This window comes from Mobula hypostoma, chromosome 21, assembly GCF_963921235.1.
Source record: "Mobula hypostoma chromosome 21, sMobHyp1.1, whole genome shotgun sequence".
Lineage (NCBI taxonomy): Eukaryota > Metazoa > Chordata > Chondrichthyes > Myliobatiformes > Myliobatidae > Mobula > Mobula hypostoma.
Window position 1 is genome coordinate 31,216,976 of NC_086117.1, and position 21,097 is coordinate 31,238,072.

Consider the following 21,097-nt stretch of genomic DNA (forward strand, 5'->3'; position numbering starts at 1 on the left):
GATTGCCTTAGCCAAGCTTTAAAATATATGATGCAGTTCAACATAACCCAGTGGTATCCCATGCATGCACATTGTAAAATAAACATGCACATTTTCTATGTGTGTTTTAAGTGTCACTGTCAATGGTTAACTGGTTAATCTGTTCTGTATTATACAATATTTAATTTACACACCAGTTTGTTTATTTATGCGTAATTCTTCTGTAGATTTTATCCTTATTTTCATAAGTGATTGTGTGTTATGTATACTACTGTGTTTTATACCCTTGTTCGGAGAAATATTGTCTCATTTGGCGATATGCATGTATATAGTTAAATGACATAATCTTGACTTAACTGTTTCAATTTAAAACAAAATGTACCAAAGTCTGAGCAATATCTTCATCAATTCATTAAAAACAATTGGGATTCTTGGTAATTGAAATAGCAATGTAGCATTGCTCTGCAGTTTGAAAAAAAATGTATATTCTTTCCTATTTTTATGAAGATGTTTTCAATTGTATGTCAATCTGCTTATCAGGAAACAGACTGTTTTACAGTGGAGGAAAGCCTCACATTTACAGTTATCTGATGTTGACCTTTGTAGAGATTTATCTCATGTTAAATAAATACTGATAAATTATATATTTATCTGGCAAATTTAACAGCTTTTTGAAATTCAAACACACTTATATTTGAGAGATTGTTGATTGACTGAACATGATGATTGTTGGCTTCAGATTGACATTCAGTAAGTTGCTATTATAAACAACATAGACTCTGATACAACATAGACTCTTAAAGGCTGGCTTTGCTTTGCTTGACAAATTAGGAGATACTGCCAGGAGTGATGGTTGATTTCATGCTGAACAAATGAGAAATGAAACAGACTAGAAAAAAATATCTAGTAGTGAGCAACTAATGCATTAAATTTTGATCATAAATATAATATGCTCTTTTCTTCAAATTTCAAGAGGTCTTGTTCCTTCAACCATAGTTTTCCATAAAAATAACAGGCCTCTCAATGCATCAATTCAATCTCTTTTGGAACTAATAAACAGTTGCACTCTTATTACAAAAATATCTCCACATTCATTGATACATAACTGCAACCTGTCAGCTTCTGAAATATCTTTCTTGGCAGTTCTTGCTTCATGCATTGATTTCTTGTTTTGATGAGGAGAAAGGCTTCCGTGACATCAATCTTGAGAGAATAGTTTCAAGATCTAACATATATTGTGGAACAGTTTATAATTAAACTGTTATGTTTAATGACTGACTGCCACTGTGTAATTTTTGTTCAATTTATACTTCACTGTCCAATTTAACAGATAAATATGATATAACCACCTGTTGCCAAATGATCAAAGTGCAACGTAAATTTTTGAATACACCTATTTTCTTCTTAGGCAGTCCCTCAGTGCTGAAGGTGATTTATGTCCAGTCTGATCATGGGTTTTCAGCTGTCCAGTGAGGACTACATGGGATTTGCACAGTCTGCCACTGTGGGGCAGTTGGAGCTCAATGCAGGTAGGCAGCAGAGAAGGTACATAACTTTGTCTGTTTATATTAGACTTCTGTATCCTTCTGATGTTGATACACAAGGTTCTCACTGCCTTCCAGAACAATTCTCCTCCATTTTAATCAAATCCCATGAATGGCTATACTTTTTTCAAGGGTGCTTTGAGGATATCTTTTGAAGGATTACTGGATTTATCTTTCTTATTATTAGTATAACTGAAAGAACTGGGCATCAGACATACAGATAATGTGGCCCATCCTTTGGTGGTGACTGAGTGTAGTTAAAACTCTGATATTGAGCATGTGGCTGGGAGAGGACACTAATGTTAGTTTGCCCATTGGAGCTGACTGAATGTAATTAACTGTAACATATCCCTTTATTTCACATTTTGAGTTGAATTGAATTGACTTTATTACTTACATCCTCCATATATATGAGTAAAAATCTTTATGTTGCTAAATGTGCAATGTGCAACTTTTAGTAATTTATAATAAATAGTATGTACAACAGGATAGTCAATATAACAAAGAAATACAGTTGCGTCAGCATGAATTAAGCAGTCTGATGGCCTGGTGGAAGAAGCTGTCCTGGAGCTTGTTGGTCCTGGTTTTTATGCTGCTTAATTTGACAGCTTCCATTTTCTGTTCCAAAACATTTTATTGGCACCAGCTTTTTTTTTCTGTGTGACTCCCCTTCACAGTTTTGAAAGTATCTGCCATTTTCTGGCTGTGCCTGAACCAATTCCAAACACTGCTTTCCATATAGAGATCCTCACTTAGCTGCTCTATATCCTGTGGGAATAAACTAATCTGGTTCTCCATTAGGTTCTTAGTCTTTGCGAAGATTTCTGAGCAACACTTCAAATAATTGTTCTGTTTCACTTCTTTCAACATGATACAATTTGTGTTACATTTGAACTAAACTATGTCAGCAAATTCATCCTATGAGTCATAATTACATTTCTGTGTCTATAGTTCATTCGCCTAATGGAGTTCTCTTCCCCAACCCAATCTTGAATATTGTTTAAGGAGCATGCTAATCAGCAATTATTGTCAAGCTTTTTGTATCCCTGAGCCAAATAGGTTACTAACCAGTAAGTGGCAACTGCATGGCTGTGCATCTCCATTGTTAATGGAGATAGATTTCATTTCCTGAAGATCAGTCCTTAAACAAACAGGGTTTTATGGCAATCTGATAATTTCACAAATCAACAGAGCTTCCCAATTCAGACTTAATTATTTGAATTAAATTCACCAGACGATATAGTTGGATTCAAAATCATTCTGGTCTTTGAATAGTGGACCAGTAACTTTATAATACAGCACCTATTCTCTGTTAAGATTTGCTGTTACCTGTTTGATGTCAACTCCAAATTTACTCAGTGGAGTCCACAGTTAAGTCCATTTTCAAGTCATCAACCCAACTAGTGATAGCATTTGATCATTCTGAATATCCAGCATGGTTTTGTATGTTTTCATCAGCATCCAGTATCACCCAGGATTAAAGAGGCAACACACAGAGGGATAATCTCCAAGCTTTGCCTTTTCCTGAATCCAAAATAAATTCTGCATGTATAATAATAAAGGAAATATTTCTTCCAACCCACAATCTCCCAGAGAATCATTAGGTTTAATTCCTAATACCATGAGTTTATCTCATCATGAGTTTGGTAGTTCATATATTAAAGTTTATGCGTAGACAGTGAGCAGCACCATATTGGATTGGTTTAGCTAAGAATTCAGCATTAGCAAACAGAGTCACAAGAAGATTGATGGGGCAAACATGACTGAGAGTGAAATCCTTCTTCCTCTTTTGGGACAATGACCAAGAGACAAACAGTTTATCAACAAGAGCTTGAAAACTTCAGTACAAACATTAGGACATCACTATTTAGTAGTGGAACATCTCAAGAGTAGGATAGATACCTCACCCATCAAGTTAGACAACTATTTTTGAGCTGTTGATTTTTTGAGGTAAATTTTAGAAATTAAGTTGTTTTCCCTCTTTGTTTTTAGAAAAACTCACAAAAAAAAGATGGACGCTATTTTTGTAACCACTGAACATTTTCGTCTGATTTCCTTTACCAAAATACAGTAATACAGATACAACCTGTTTTTTGAGAATACAGTACAATGTTATTGTTATTACAAAATTGTCTTACTAAATCTAATGTCTTTGTATCAGATTTCTCTCCATGCTAATCAAACAGATATTTGGCAGGATACTTGGTAGTGTGGAGGAGCAAGGGGTCTGGGGGGGGGGGACATGTACATGTCCACAGATCCCTTAAATTTGCCTCACAGGTAGATAGGGTAGCTAAGAAAGCTTATGGAGTGTTAGCTTTCATAAGTTGAGGGATAGAGTTTAAGAGTCGTGATGTAATGATGCAGCTCTATAAAACTCTGGTGAGGCCACACTTGGAGTACTGTGTCCAGTTCTGGTTGCTTCACTATAGGAAGGATGTGGAAGCAGTGGAAAGGGTACGGAGGAGAATTACCAGGATGCTGCCTGGTTTAGAGAGTATGCATTATGATCAGAGATTAAGGGAGCTAGGGCTTTACTCTTTGGAGAGAAGGAGGATGAGAGGAGACATGATAGAGGTATACAAGATATTAAGAGGAATAGATAGAGTGGACAGCCAGCGCCTCTTCCCCAGGGCACCACTGCTCAATACAAGAGGGCATGGCTTTAAGGTAAGGGGTGGGAAGTTCAAGGGGGATATTAGAGGAAGCTTTTTTACTCAGGGAGTGGTTGGTGTGTGGAGTGCACTGCCTGAGTCAGTGGTGGAGGCAGATACACTAATGAAATTTAAGAGACTACTAGGCAGGTATATGGAGGAATTTCAGGTGGGGGTTATACGGGAGGCAAGGTTTAAGGGTTGGCACAACATTGTGGGCCGAAGGCCCTGTACTGTGCTGTACTATTCTATGTTCTATGTTAATGCTTGATAGTTTTCATAGAACAGCAGAGCAGGGAATTTGATACAAGCATGTTAAGCATTCTTACCATGATATCACCAAAAACATTTGCCTCTTAGCTGGAGATTTTAAAACTGTAATAGATACTTCAAGCACGAACCAAAGAATTTGTTGCAATTAAAAACAGCTTCAATTATGTATTTCACCTCTCTCCTATACCGCACACGCCAAGTTGAAGAGAATTTGAAGGATGAATGAATCACAAAGTAACACAGCATACGATGATTTCACTTGGCCCATCATAGCTGTGCCAAATTACTCAGTCTCATTCCTTTTCTCATTCCACAGAGCCCCACATATGCTTCTTTTTCAAGTACGTATTCAATATATTAGACTCAAAATGCTGCCAGTGCTCTTATAGAAAGTGTATCTCATGTTAGGATAACTCACTAAGCTAAAGAAATTCCTATCTCCCTCTTTCTTTGTCAATTATCTTTTCATTGTTTACCTTCAGCTAGTAGAAACAGTTTTTATCTTCTTCAGACCCCGAGAAGATGTCAATTTTAAAAACCTCTGTAAGTCCCATCTCATTCTGAAGGCAACAGTCCCATAAGCTTCAAGGCACTGGGCCAAGTGCTGCAGAATGATATTAACCCAGACTATTTCTGCCTGAGATTTTCAGGATGGCCCCCTCTATGCCGTAATTTTTTTTTTGTGACCTCATGTTACTGGCTTCTCCTATTTCTCTACATCACTGATACTTTGTTCCCTGGTACAGTCTCCAAGGCCTTAATCTCCGTAAATTGTGCTTTACAGAACTGAACACAATTCTTGTTCTGACATGATGGAATAACTTTAATCTGATTCTTCATACTCCATAAGTGGACTCAAAGTGAATTGATGAGTGAAGTAATGTTTCAGTCTGCAGTATTGCTGCATAAGCATCTCAATTTCCAACCCTCAACCTACCCTGAATGAGCCCAGAGTCACAGAGCATGAAAAAAGGCCCTTTAGTCCAGCAGGTCCATGCCAACCAAGGTTCCCATCTAAGCCACTTCCATTTGCTTACATTTGGTGCATATCCTTCGAAACATTTCTATCCATGTACCACTCCAAGTACCTCATAAATGTTGTTGATGAACCACTTCCACTGGCAGTTCACTCCATATATGGTAATCCTCTGGGTGAAAAAGTCGCTCTGCAGGGTTCCCATCAAATCTTTCCCCTCTCACTCTATTCCTATGTCCTCCAACCTGGGGAAAGGGTGTATGCATTCACCCTATCTATGTCCTTATGATTTTATACACGTCTATTAAGATCACCCCTCATTCTCCTGTGCTCCAACGAATGATGTCTCTGCTTCTTTATTCAATGCCCTTACTGATGAAGGCCAGTGTGCCAGAGATTGGGTGGTGTCTTCACCACCCTATCTACCTGCAACGCCACTTTCATAGAACCATGCACTTACACTCTGGGGTCCCTCAGTCATTGGGTCATGGGTCATGGGTCATGGGTCATCATATCACACAACGTAGAAACAGGCCCTTGGTCCACTGAGTCTGGATCAACCATGAAACACCTACTTATACCAATCCTACGGAAAGATCATTTGATTCTCCCACATTCCTATCAACGTTTCAGTGTTTCTACCACTCAACTAAGAACTTGAGGCAAATTACAGCAGCCAATTAACCTATCAGCTTGCACGTTTTTGGAATGTGTGAAGAAACCCATGCAATCATAGGGAGAACGTGCTAACTCCACAGATATCACTGGAGGTCAGTATTAAAGTTTGGTCACTGGCTTTCGAGCTGTGTCACTGAAGAGCAATTCAACAGTATAAAAAGGAAATGGCACTGAGAAAGTCACAAAACAAAAACAACAAGAGCATACGTGTCTGGTAATGGAACCTAAGGTTCCTGGAGAATGTGTAAGGGTAAGCCAATCAATAGTTTTACAGGGTTATCAATGATCTCCAGGACTCTACTGCAGAGAGAAGTGTACCTTCAAAGTATATCAGATCAAGCTCTGTGTTCTACTTCAAACAGTGAAATGTAGGCCTGTAATTACATATGTAATTAAATTCCTACATATGCTCAAAGTCTGAAACAAATATTGAATTCAAAAGTCAAGAGGTTACTTTGCAACTTTATAAAACTATAGTTAGGCCACATCCGGAGTATAAAGTAAAATTTAGTATCAGAGTACATACAACCCTGAGATTCTTTTGCTGCATGTATACTTAGAAAATCTAATCGAACTGTAACTGCAAATGGGATCTGAAAATCATAAACAAGTTGTGCAAGTGCAGATAATAAATAAATAGCAATAAATAATGAGCATGAAATAACAAGATTCCTTAAGTGAGTGTAGTTATCCTCTTATGTTCAAGAGCTTGATGGTTGAGTGGTAGTTCTTGAACCTGGTGATGCAAGTTCTCAGGCACCTGTACTTTCCACCTGATGGCAGCAGCGAGAAAGAGCATGGCCTGTGTGGTGAGGATCTTTGATGGTTGGATACTGCTTTTCTGCAACAGCATTTCATGTAGATATGCTCAATGTTGGAAGATGTACTGGGCTGAATCCGCTACCTTTTGTAGGATTTTCTGCTCAAAGGCATTTGTGTTCCCACACCAGGCCATAATACAGCCAGTGTGCACACTTTCCATCACACCTCTGTAGAAATTTACCAAGGCTTTTGATGACATGCCGAATCTCTGCAGACTTCTGAGGAAGTAGAGGAACTATTGTGCTTTCTTGGCAATTATATTTATTTGATGGGTCCAGGACAGGTCCTCTGAGATAGTGACACCCATGAATTTAAAGTTATTGACTCTCTCCATCCTTTGACTACTGGCTCATGGACCTCTGGTTTCCCTATCCTGAAATCTACTATCAATTCCTTAGTCTTATTGACATTGAGATCTGATAGGGGTTTATAAGATCATGGGAGGCATAGATAGAGTAGACAGCAGGTACCCTTTTTCCCAGGATAGAAATATCTAATACCAGAGAAGATGCATTGAAGGTGAGGTGGGAGGGGGGGAGGGAATAGGTTCAAAGGAGATGTGAGGGTAAAATTTTTTTACTCAGAGCAGCGGATGCCTGGAATGTGCAGCCTGGTATGGTGGAAGAGGGAAATACATTAGAGGCTTTTAAGAGACGTTTGGATAGGCATATCGATGTGAGGACGATGGAGGAATGTGGACATGGTGTTGGTAGAAGGGATTAGTGTTTGGGTTTTTTTGATTTACATTTTAGCGGCTTCGGCATAACGTTGTGGGTCGATAGGGCTGTTCCTGTGCTGTACTGTTCCATGTGAATATTTGTTGAAAGCTCATCATTCTGATGTTTTTCTTTGCAGGTGTGTATTGATCCACTACATATTCTCATTAAACACATGAAAATCTGCAGACGCTGGAAATCCAAGGTAAAATACACAAAGCTGGAGGGTCTTGGCCCGAAACATCAACTGTTTTTTCATTCTCTAGATGCTGCCTGACCTCGATATTGTCATTATTTTATGTTGTAACAATTATGGTCTCTCCATGGCAGGGGTTCCCAACCTATTTAATGCCATGGACCCCTACATTAACCAAGGAGTCTGTGGCCCTCAGGTTGGGAAACCCTTCTCCACAGCAACACTAAACATCAATCAGTTCCGTGACTTCTAAAATCATCCACTCCAACTGTACATGGTTGGGGGGGGGGGCGCAGAGAGTAAAGATATGTTTAGTGGTAGGATCCCTTTGCAGATGGCAGAAGTTGCAAGAATGATGTTTTGGATGCGGAGCCTCATGGTCTGGTAGGTAACGAAAAGAGGAATCCTATCACGGCAGTGGAAAGATGAGGTGAGCATGGATGTTAGGGAAATGGAGGAGATGTGGGTGAGGGCAGCGTCAATGATGGAGGAAGGGAAGCCCGATTCTTATGTCAGTGGCAGGAAAACTATTGGAGAGGATTCTTAGAGACAGGGTTTATGAGCATTTGACAAAGTATAGTCTGATTAGGGTTAGTCAGCATGGGTCTGAGAGAGGCAGATTATTCCTCATGAAACTGATTGACTTTTTGATGAAGTGGCAAAACAAATCAATGAAGGTGAAGTGGTGGATGTAGTGTATATGCATTTTAGTGAGGCCTTCAACAAGGTTCCCCATGGTAGGGTCATTTTGAAAGTCATGAGGCACAGGATCCATGGAAATGTAGCTGCATGGATTCAGAATGAACTTGCCCACAGAATGTAGAGTGTGGTAATAGATAGTGTTTTCTGCCTAAAGATCAATGACTAGTGGTGTTCCACTGGGATCTGTTCGGGGACCCCTGCTCTTGGTGATATTTATAAATGACTTAGATGAGAAAGTGGAGGGTTGTTCAGTAAGTTTACTGATAATACAAAAGTTAGTGGTGCTGTGTAGAAAGTTTTAAAAGTGTAGAAAGTTGTCATAGGTTCATTTGTTTGTTATGTGTCATGTTATATGACATGGGCTATCATGGTCTTTCCATGACCATGATTATTCTTGGAAAATTGTTCTACAAAAATGGTTTGCCATTGCCTTCTTCTGGGCAGTGACTTTACAAGATGGGTGATTATCAATATTCTTTACAGATTGTCTGCCGGGTGTCAGTGGTCGCTTAAGTAAAGGCTGATTTATACTTCTTCGTCAAACGGACGCCATAACCTACGTAAGTGGCCTACGTGCGTTGTGAGCCTTTATACTTGTGCATTGGTGTATCTGCATCGCTCTGCAATTCGGGCACGTCGCACATGTGCACACACCTGCCCGCGCAAGGCTTCATGGTCATGGTAGTCTTCCTCGGGGTAAACAAGTATAAAGCGAGCGTCTTTTTCGTAAAGGCGAAATGTGTCCTCTATAATTTCGGCGGTCTGTAAAGCTTTATGAAAAGCATTGCAGCCAGAGTTCCTTCCCTGCCCTTCAGTCACCCAATGGGAAGCTATTGCAGCGTAGGAGGAAATGTGATGCTACCAAGCGGACCAATCACAGTTGTTGCAATCTACGTTGCCGCGACGTGTAGTTACATTTTAGGAGAGGTGCACGTCAGGCTACGGCATAGGGATCCGTGTAGGCTTTGCGTAGGGTTTGCGGCGACGCCGTACCTATTGGTGTCGATTTGACGCAGAAGTATAAGTCAGCCTTAAGATTTGTGACATGCACCACCTGCTCATACAACTATCCACCACCTGTTCCCATGGCTTCACCTAACTCAGATTGGGGGGGGGAGGGGTGGAAGCTAAGCAGGCGTTACACTTTGCTCAAAGGTGACTGCAGGCTAGCGGAGGAAAGGAGCGCTTTACACTTTGTTTGGTGGAGACATATCTCCACCCTGCCTCTCCATGTCATAGGAAACAATGGGATATAGAAAGGTGCAGATTTAGGTGGAGAAATGGCAAATGGAGTTCAATCCAGAAAAAGTGTGAAGTGATACACCTTGTAAGATCAAACTTGAAGGTTGAGTAAAAGATTAATGGCAAGATTCTTAGCATTGTGGAGGAACAGAGGGGTGTGCGGTCAAAATCCACCAATCTCTCAAAGTTGCCATGCAAATTGACAAAATGCTTACAAAAGTACACGGTGTGTTGGCCTTCATTAGTTGAGGGATTGAAGTCAAGAGCTGCAGGGTAACATTGGAATATTGTGTTCAGTTCTGGTTACCTCATTGGAAGAAGAACGTGGCAGAAAAGTTTTAGAAAAGGTGCAAAGGAGATCTACCAAGATGCTGCCTGGATTGGAGAACAGGTTTATGGGGAAAGGTTGACTGAGCCAGGGCTTTTCTCTTTGGAATGAGAAAGGATAAATGGTGACTTGATAAGAGTGTATAAGGTATGAGAGAAATAGACAGAATGGACAGCCAGTACCTTTTTCCCGGGGTGGCAATGGCTAATTACAGAGGACATCTATTTATGGTGAAAGGAGGAGAGTTTAGGGAGATATCAAAGTTAGTTTTACTTTTACACACCAAGGTGTCTGAAATGCACTGCTGGGGTTGCTGGTAGAGGCTGATATAATAGGGGCATATAAAAGAATCTAGATAAGTGCATGGATGCAAGAAAAATATAGAGTTATGGGCTGTGTAGAAAGAAAGGGTTAGGTTGATCATGGAGTAGGTTCATATTGGTTGGGACAACATTGTAGGCCAAAGGGCCTACTTTTTGCTGCAGTGTCCTATATTCTATGTAAGATAATGCCTAATGGGACTGCAGTGCATTTTAATTGCACCTCCTTAAAGGTATAATTTACTGCATCATGATCAGGTCACTTTAAATTCCAAGCCCCAATTAAAACTTTTCTTTACCATATGAAACATTGCATAGGTCACTCAAATCTCCACTCACCCCGTCAACTAAAATGTCATGTTTTCATAATCCCCAGTCATTAAAATTTTTTTGGATTTCGTCCACTGAACTTCCAATACTGTAATGTTGGAGAACCGAGACAATTTAATTTAGTAAAGGAGCTGAATAAAACATAACATTCAGAAAGTGCACATTTGTTTGTCCTATCAGCTACCAGAGCAACTTGTGATACTCCAGGTTTGGATATTGCATATGTAGCAGCTATGAAGCACTAACACTTGTGGTTTGTGCCATTAGATACCTCCTGTACCTAATGAAGTCGCCATTGAGTGTATGTTCATGATTTTCTGCCGCTGTAGTCTATCCAGTTTATGATTTGACACGTTGTGTGTTTAGAAATGCTCTTCTGCAGACCACAGTTGTAATGCATGGTTATTTGAGTTACTGTCACCTTCCCGTCAGCTTGAATCAGTCTGGTCAGTCTCCTCTGACCTCTCTCATCAACAGGGTGGTTTCACCCACAGAACTGCCGCACACTGGATGCGGTTTTTTTGTTTCTTGTACCATTCTCTATGAACTCTAGAGACTGTTGTGTGTGAAAATCCCAGATCAGCAGTTTCCAAAATAATCAAACCACCTTGTCTGGTACCAACAATCATTCCATGGCCAAAGTCACTTAGATCACATTTTTCCTCACTTTTAAATTTAGTCTGAACAATAACTGAACCTCTTAACCATGCTTGCATGGTTTTATGCATTGAATTGTTTCCACATGATTGGTTGATTAGATATTTGCATTAACGAGCAGGTGTACAGATGTACCAAATAAAGTGGCCACTGAGTTTATATCAAATTACACCAAATCTTCACAATACAAATATAGATCAATAGTAACAGATGAGACCAATTCCAGATTAAAGTCAGAGAAAATAAGACAGATTGTACACCTTCAGTCAAAGACGGTCTTTACAAATACACAATAACAAGCCAATTAGTCATAAATCTTGACTGATAATACTCTCAAAACCGAAGTTATTCCACATTGTCAAAGTGAAGAAGAAACTACTTAGTGGAAAACCTGAAAGAAATAAAAATCCAATAACATCAGGATTCAGACACTGTTTTAGTCATCATACCATCTTGGTTGTTGCATCAGATATGTTATTCAGTCGGATGATTCACCAATTTGATTGGCTGTCTTACAATTCATTTTTTTTATTTATAGTTTGGAAGTAGTTTTCAATCCAAATTAGAAACCATTTACTCAATTACCTGGGAGCAGAAATGTCAACTGGCTCTAACAATTTTTACATAAAATGTAGTGACCATAGTTAGCAAAGAGCACACTAATTAATATTCATTGAAAAATAGTTACTGATTTAGACTGAGGCACAAGGAGAATTACTATCTATTACAGTTCAGTGAATGCTGTAATCTTATGATCCTGTTATTTGGTATAAACAATTTTAAATAAATTTAAGAAGAAAAATAGCTGAGTAATAATTATGGGGATGTATACAGTGGTGTCAACAGACACAATTATATGTAACTCAGATGAATATATGTCAGGTTAATGGGCAAGGAGATGCAGAAATGTAAAGGGACTCAATGTTTCTGTGAACAGATCATGAAAGATTAAAGCACAAGGATTGTAAGCAGTTAACATGGCGAGCAGAACATAAGCCCTTCTCAAAGGATTTGGAAGAGGGGCTAGTCATGCATCCATCATGCAGAGCTTTGGCAGGGCTATCTATACAGCTGTGGGCAAGGAACCTAATGGGAGAAAGCAAAACAAATGATAAATTAGGGAGACCACAAAGTGGAAAGTGATGTAAAATCTGAGTAGGATGGCGAGAAAAGCGTTAATGCTTCAGGCTACAAACTTTTCATTGTAACTGGGAAAAAGTTAGAAAGAAAACAGGTCTTAAGATAAAGGAATGGTGGGGCAGGGAGAAGGTCTGTGACAGGACAATGGTGTTTAAATGACAAGAGAGAGTCGATATCATGAGGTGAAAGGGGTTATTAGATGTGGCCATGGATGCAAATTTTGGGAATTGACTGATCGAAGATAACAAAAGAGAAACTGAAAACAAAGAAAGTGCCAGAAAATATAAAATAAATGCACTAGCACAAGAGGTCACCGGTGAACAATCCTTGCATTTATTCAAGGTTGCTTCCTGTGGAGCACATACTGATCTCCCAATACTCTTCACTTCAAAGTAGAGAACATGCTGTACAGTGCAGAAGTTTTAACAGTTCACAATGACTCAATGGCAAATTGAGCTGCTGATGTTGTTGAGACTGGGTACATATAAATATTAAGAAAGAGTCTCCAAAGAATCAATTCCCCCTGAAATGTGACAAACAATAATTAAGAACACTAAGTGAATATTTGACTGACTTGTCCAAAAAATCAATTCAATAGTAAACACCAGGAATTCTGCAGATGCTGGAAATTCAAGCAACACACATCAAAGTTGCTGGTGAACACAGCAGGCCAGGCAGCATCTCTAGGAAGAGGTACAGTTGACGTTTCAGGCCGAGAAGGCTCTCGGCCTGAAACGTCGACTGTACCTCTTCCTAGAGATGCTGCCTGGCCTGCTGCGTTCACCAGCAACTTTGTTGTGTGTTAATTCAATAATAAATATGGGATCATACTTTTGATTGACAGAGACTTAAATTTTAGTATAATCTCACACAGAGAAATCTCTTAACGTTGTCCACAATGAGGAGTGGGTGTAATTTTGCTATTCACTCCATCTTTTGGGCAGAATAATGGCATGACATTCCAAAATGCAGTAATCCAGCATATAATCCATTTCTTTATGATCTACTTGAGAATTGGTTCAAGCTTTGCAACTGTTTGCATAGCTAATGTCTTGGCAACATCTGTTAACTTCACTAAACATAAAGCAATGGTCTGTTAAATGGCAGAAATTATTCCTGAGAGACAAATTGTACATTTTTTATCACTCCTATCCTTGGTAGACAAAGACAGAATAAAGGAAAAGTATCAAATTAAGTTTGCCATTTTGTTCTATGACCTGTTGAAAGCTTTAGAGATTGAAAAGTTCTCAGATTTCTTGTGCACCCCTGGAGCAACAGAAGATCCATGAACAAAAAAAAAAGTCAACAAGATAGTTTTCCCCTCCTTGAGGATCTGCAGTGAATTTTGGATATCTATCTCCATTTATTACAAAATCACACTGTCTGCACGACAATGTATGCAAAATGACAATTTGGGGAAGTCTATCATGAGGCACTTCAATTTGAAGTTATTGCTGAAAGAGGCTGAGAAATAATGAGTATTATTTTTCCCCAGAGTTGTTGGTGTACGAAGTGATTCAGAGGGATTTGGTGTGGCAAGGATTAATGCATCTCATGAGAAGAGAGGAGGGTGAACAGTTCTCAAGGCTTGATGGTGGGAAGGTGGAAGGGCTATGATGGGATTTTTCACTTTTAGAGAAAAGCTCAATAATCTAATTCATTTTGAACTGTTCTTTTCCATAAAAGCTAACAGAGACACAAGGTGGGAAAGCTTCCTTCAGCACAGAAAACTCAATTCCTCTGTGCAGTTACTCCAAAGTACTAAATGAAAATTGAAAAAAAAAACTTTCATAAATAACTATGGAAAAGAATTTAGATCTAACATTTCCAGAAACTGAATGGATCCTCTTGTGACCATGTAAAGCCTTGTATTGTGCAAGATGCAGATGCATAACATATCCAGAGAATACAAAACATATTCCAAGGTTGTCTCACCAAAGTGCTTTCACAATATTATTCACATATAAATGAAATCATATACTTTGTATTAATATAAAGCACTTTGCTTCTAATATAAAAGAAACATGCTCAATATTTTCTGTTTCAAACCTTCTGGCCTGAGATCAGTAAATAGAATTCTCAAATATATTAGCATTGATACAGATATACAGCAAGACAACAGGATGTAGCAGTCATTTTTAAGTCGAAAGAATGCGCAGATTTAATGTTCAAAGTACACTTATTAACAAAGTATGAAAGCATTATATAAGCCTATGATTTGTCTCCTGATAGGCAGCCATGAAACAAAGAAACCCAGAAGAACCCATTTAAGAAACTAGACCATTAAACACCCAATGTACAGGAAAAAAAATCAAATTATACAAACAATGAATGCAAGCAAATAAAGTTCTGAACTGAAGTCCATAAAGACAGTTCTGTCCTCAGACCCTTAGTTCAGTGCAGAGCAGCGAGCTGAATTGGCCCACCCGTTGCCTCCAGTCCCGACATTCTGACCTTTTCAATCTGGCCCAGCACCTAAATCATCTTCCAAACATTGGGCTCAGTTGCTTCAATATGCTCTGGAGCTTGGACCCCACCGCCTCAATGCAGCCTGTACCTGACTTTTCCAATCTGCCTGGCACATAAATCAATCGAACCTCGGGTCTTCCTCGTTCTCGGCGATGGGCCCGCTACCCCACGTCCTCTCAGTTCTGACACTGCAAATTGCCTCCAAGTCCAAAGGGAGGTTACAGACTATTGCTTGCAATGATCGTTTGCCAGACAAAGACTGATGAGTGAAGTATTTAGTTATTTTCCTTGTTTCATTGGCCACTTGCCAGAAGTTGCTGAGATTCATCAATGCCATCTTAAACCATTTACCATAGTCCTGTTCATTTCATTGCACAAACAGCCATGAGTAGCCACTGCCGAGATGTGAAATGTCCATTTATGTCTGATATCTGCATAACAAACGTAGACCGGTACTGAAATTATTTGGATTTTCCCCTTCTAGGAACATAAATAGGATGCTCCACAGCAGGAAATGATAATGCAAGATTTAAGAAGAGTTAAAATAATTTAAAAATGAGTTAAGCATTCCTTTAAAGTGGAGGAAAAATGATGGATTAATGGAACTGCCTTCTCTGTCCCTCCATTATATTTGTCAGTAGCTTTTATTTTGTGCCTCAGTATCTTCCCAGAAGACATTTACTAGATTGCACATTCATTTCACATGTAGAAATCAAGGGTCTGTATTCTGTATTATATACTTTCTCAAAATTAAGACTTTAACAGAAGACATAACAGTCTCTGTGTTCACCACTCTCAAGCACAAGAGGCAGATTTACTGCAGAGCACCCGAAAATGAATAACCAAATTTAGCAGCCACATCACAAAAATGGAATTTATTGTGAGAAAATACAAAACAAACTGCAGTAAAAAAACAAAAACACTAAGCTTTTCAAAGCAAATGTTTGAAGGCTATATATTGTATTGACAGGTTGTCTAAACAAAGTAAAGCATTACATAACCCAGTGTACACATGTGTTACTTCTTTGTATTCATGTTGGTCTAAGTCTTTTCCAGGCTAAAAGTCACCTCCAAAATTCTCTAAAAAGGAATTCAAACTTCACAATAAATGATAATAAAGTTGGTCTGGTCCTTGAGGTCTCTTCTCGGAAGAAGTGTAGAACTGTACCAATATAAGAAAAAGTAGCTTAATGAAAGATTGCAATACTGAAAATCTGATCCCTCTAGTGATCCATCTCTTCCCCATGTGTACCTTGTGCCTGCCTCTAAACCAAAGTAAGCAGACAAAGCTCCGAACATCCCAGGTAATGACAGAAAAGAGAATTTAGGAAAAATCTTGGTCGAAGAAGGTTCCACAAAAGCAGAATATTGTAAAGTCTCGGAACCTAGCACAAAAAGAGAAGACACTGCAAGCATTGTGCATGAAAGGCAGCATCCAGGGAGAGGGAAACAGAGGTCAATGGCAGGTTCCTTTCCCCTGTAGATTAATCTATCTAAAGTTCAGTCTTGAATTTCCATCTAGAGGTTTAAAGTGAACAGCCCACATAATGCAATAGTTCACTTGTTTCAGACTTTGCCTCATTCTACTATGCTGTAATACCATTTTAAAAAATCCCAAATCGCCAGGTGGGGCCTCTTGAATATTCTGGTGTATTTCTAACAAACTGTTGTATTGTTACTCCTCGCTTTCTACCCAACTGGTTTATTTTTAATAGACTAACAAATACCAGAAGTGTCTTTTTCTCATTTCTTCGCAGGGATACTGGAAGATCGCTGTTTATTTGGACTAAAAGACAGAAGTACATTTCTTTTAAAAACACATGTTCTCTGCCATATCATAGAGTCAAACCGCAGGGAAACAAGCCTGTGGTCCGACTGGTCTTTGATAAACAAAATTCCCATCTAAGTTAGTCCTATTTGCCCACCTCAGGCCCATATCCCTCTAAATCTTTCATATCTTTGTGTCTGATCAAGTACCTATTAAATGTTGTTAACGTACCTATCCCCATTATACCTTTATTCCACAACTGTAGGAAAAAGACTGCACACATTCACCCAGTCTGCGACCCTCAATTTTGTAAACCACTGCTGGGTCACACTTCATTTTCCTACACTCTAGTGAAGAGGTCCCAAACTGCTCTAGCTATCTCCTCCACTCAGTCACAGTAACATCCGCTTCCTACAGCATACTGACAGAAAGCTTCTACCCCAAAATAAACTGCGTATGTCTGGACGGTTCCATCCCAAACATTGTCAAAATCTATCCCGACAGAGAAGCACATGGTACAATTGGTCAATAATATCAGCAATGCTCCAAATCCTGTGAGAATACACAAGGAAATGTTAGCATCCTTTCTGTGATGATAATCTCAGCATCATGCCTTTGATCACACCAAAGCCTCCTCTGTCAGCAGGCTATTTTGTCTGAATATTCTGGAACATTGGTACTGCTCAGGCCATTGTATACAAGACACTGTGTTCCGCACTGAGAATATAAGGTTTATGCTATCAACTCCATGTCTGTAGTTCTTAATTTTCTTACAGTTTCTGTCCAAAATATTCTTTTCTAATTTTTGCAAGAATCATGTGCCATACCCTAATGTTGCAATTCCCGTTTATTCTAAGTGCTCGTTGTAAAAGAAAAATCCATTTGTAGTAATAGCCCAGCAACTTGCACAGTTATGGCAACGTCATGGCCAACACTGTGAATAAAGTTGAAAATGACCCAGAAATTTGTGACAAGGGATGAATATGCAGGAAGTCAGAGTCACCACAAATTGCTAGACAAGTGTGGTGTTTTGCTATAAACCCTGGGAGAAGCAAAGTAGGTGGACATCTAAGTCCCCAAAGCAATCATGAAACTGCTGGACTTACCACTACCAAGGGCTGATTTTGCTTAAGCCATCTGGAATTGGCAGCATATATTCATCATAAGTTAAGAATTTCCAGATCTCATGAACACAATTAACAGTTTTGACTTGCTAAACACATCAGAAGCCCAGAAGGGGAAAGAATAAAACCGTAAAGTGCCATTATATATGTTGGACTTCATTTCCAAGGTTTATTCTCATTACACACACAAAATGCTGGTGGAATGCAGCAGGCCAGACAGCAGCCAGAGGAAGAGGTACAGTCAACATTTCGCGACCCTTCGTCAGGACTAACTGAAAGAAGAGATAGTAAGAGATTTGAAAGTGGGAGGGGGAGGGGGAGATCCAAAATGATAGGAGAATACAGGAGAGGAAGGATAGAGCTAAGAGCTGGAAAGTTGATTGGCAAAAGGATACAAGGCTGGAGAAGGGAGAGGATCATGGGATGGGAGGCCTAGGGAGAAAGAAAAGGGGAGGGGAGCGCCAGAGGAAGATGGAGAGCAGGCAAGAAGTATTGTGAGAGGGACAGAGAGAGAGGGAAAAAAGGAAAAAAGAACAAACAAATAAACAAATAAATAAATAAATAAGGTATGGGGTAAGAAGGGGAGGAGGGGTAAGAAGGGGAGGAGGGGCATTAACGGAAGTTAGAGAAGCCAATGTTCGCGCCATCAGGTTGGAGGCTACCCAGACGGAATATAAGGTGTTGTTCCTTCAACCTGAATGTGGCTTCATCTTGACAGTAGAGGAGGCCATGGATAGACATATCAGAAGCGGAATGGAACGTGGAATTAAAATCTGTGGCCACTGGGAGATCCTGCTTTCTCTGACTGACAGAGCGTAGGTGTTCAGCGAAACGGTCTCCCAGCCTGCGACGGGTCTCACCAATATATAGAAGGCCACACCGGGAGTACTGGACACAGTATATCACACCAGCAGACTCACAGGTGAAGTGTCGCCTCACCTGGAAGGACTGTCTGGGGCCCTGAATGGTGGTGAGGGAGGAAGTGTAAGGGCATGTGTAGCACTTGTTCCGCTTACAAGGATAAGTGCCAGGAGGGAGATCGATTGGGAAGGGATGGGGCGACAAATGGACAAGGGAGTCATGTAGGGAGCGATCCCTGCGGAAAGCGGGGGGGGGAGGGAAAGATGTGCTTTTTGTGGGGGGATCCCGTTGGAGGTGGTGGAAGTTACGCAGAATTATATGTTGGACCCGGAAGCTGGTGGTGTGGTAGGTGAGGACAAGGGGAGCCCTATCCCTAGTGGGGTGGAGGGAGGATGGGGTGAGAGCAGGTATGCGTGAAATGGGAGAAATGCGTTTGAGAGCAGAGTTGATGGTGGAGGAAGGGAAGCCCCTTTCTATAAAAAAGGAAGACATCTCCTTCATCCTGGAATGAAAGGCCTCATCCTGAGTGCAGATGCGGCGGAGTTGGACGAATTACGAGAAGGGGATGGCATTTTTTTCAAGATACAGGGTGAGAAGAGGAATAGTCCAGGTAGCTGTGAGATTCCTTAGGCTTATAGTAGACATCAGTAGATAAGTTGTCTGCAGAGAGTTCGTTAACTTCATTAACTTTGCCTCCAACTAAGGGTCCCAGAACAGATCCCTGACGTACACCACTGGTCACTGACCTTCATGCAGAATATGACCCGTCTACAACCACTGTTTGCCTCCTGTGGGCAAACCAGTTCTGGATCCACAAAGCAATGTCCTCTTGGATCCCATGCCTCCTTACTTTCTCAATAAGCCTTGCATGGGGTACCTATCAAATGCCTTGCTGGCCATTTAATCAGATATACACTATTGCCCAATGATAAGGCTGCAATTTGAAAATAACTTTACAGTGCAGATCTTGCAGTCTTTAGACTTTTGATTCCTGTAGCTTAAAGACACAACTCACAAGTTGCAAGCAACTTATTTCAAATATTAAAAAGAAATGTTGCCAAGGAATTCATCTTTGGTCAGAAGTATTAAACGTGCTCAAAGGTCAAATTTCACTGACATTAACATAGTGAATTTCAGAATCAATGCAATGGCACTTCTACATTTTATGTTCAGCATTACTGTCAAACGATGAATCGTTAGTCTCTCGTCTGTCATGATAGCTGAGTATTAAGTATTGTTTCTTGCATGAACATTGGACCAAATTCATTTAATAAGTCCTAAATAAAAATAAAATCTAAGATTTGTAACAAATTAATTCCTAGAGGTTTCTCATCACCCTTAGTTCCTCGGCCAAACACTGTAAAGCTATATTTAAACACTGTCAATTAAAATCTTATATTGGCTCACCAAAGGTGATACTACAAAAGTGATTTAAAAGCTTGGTTAATGAAGATGACATTATTGTGCTCTTTAAGAGAATAAAATATTAGATTTAAGATTAGCTTTATTTGTCACATGTGCATGTGCAGGTGTATGTATATGTCATGTGTATTTCACGCATATCAAAACATACAGTGAAATATATCATTCTGCAGCAATACGAGGATTGTGCTGGGCAACTCACAAGGGTTGCCACACTTCTAGCACCAGCATACTCTCCCAACAAATCACTAACCCTAACTGTATGTCTGTGGATTGTGGGAGGAAGCTGACGCTGTAGCGGGAAGAACGCACAGACTCCTCCCAGGCAGCTGCACCGATTTAACCTTCTCTGGTGATCATCCATCGTTGTAAAGCGATGCACTAACCGCTTTGCTACTGTGCACTCTCTAAAAAGTCAATAAATGTAAAGGCACCATTAGCCACAAAACTGACAATTGCAATAATATTGTGATAAACACTCAATTTTAAGCAGCAGCTTATTTATGCAGCATGTTCTCAGTTTTTATTTCTTTACGACTTAGAACATAGAACATAGAATAGTACAGCACAGTACAGGCCCTTCGACCCACAATGTTGTGCCGACCCTCAAACCCTGCCTCCCATATAACCCCCTGCCTTAAATTCCTCCATATACCTGTCTAGTAGTCTCATGATGGCAGGTTGTCATTTGGCTGATTGGGGTCTATGCCAGTTCTTCAAGCTTTCCCATCAATCCCAATTCCCTGCTTATTTCCCTGTAACCCGTTCTCACTCACATGTGCATAACCACACACCGTTTTTTTCCTTCTATCCACCTGCACCCACAGCGTTGTTGCAGGAAAGCAGCATCCGTCATCACAGACCCCCAGCATCCTGGTCATGCTCTCTTCTCGCTG

The 21,097-nt window shown here is 40.0% G+C and overlaps 1 protein-coding gene and 1 long non-coding RNA gene across 4 annotated transcripts in view; one reads left to right on the forward strand and one right to left on the reverse strand.

Moving 5' to 3' along the window:
- The window catches only part of LOC134359927 (astrotactin-2-like), a 1,812,737-nt gene that overhangs the window by 837,505 nt on the left and 954,135 nt on the right, over nt 1–21,097 (reverse strand). The gene's annotated exons all lie outside the window — the stretch shown is intronic.
- Nucleotides 1,401–9,096, forward strand: LOC134359699 (uncharacterized). The gene is made up of 3 exons (XR_010021176.1): nt 1,401–1,508; nt 7,782–7,847; nt 9,024–9,096. It is a non-coding gene; the product is annotated as an uncharacterized LOC134359699 (long non-coding RNA).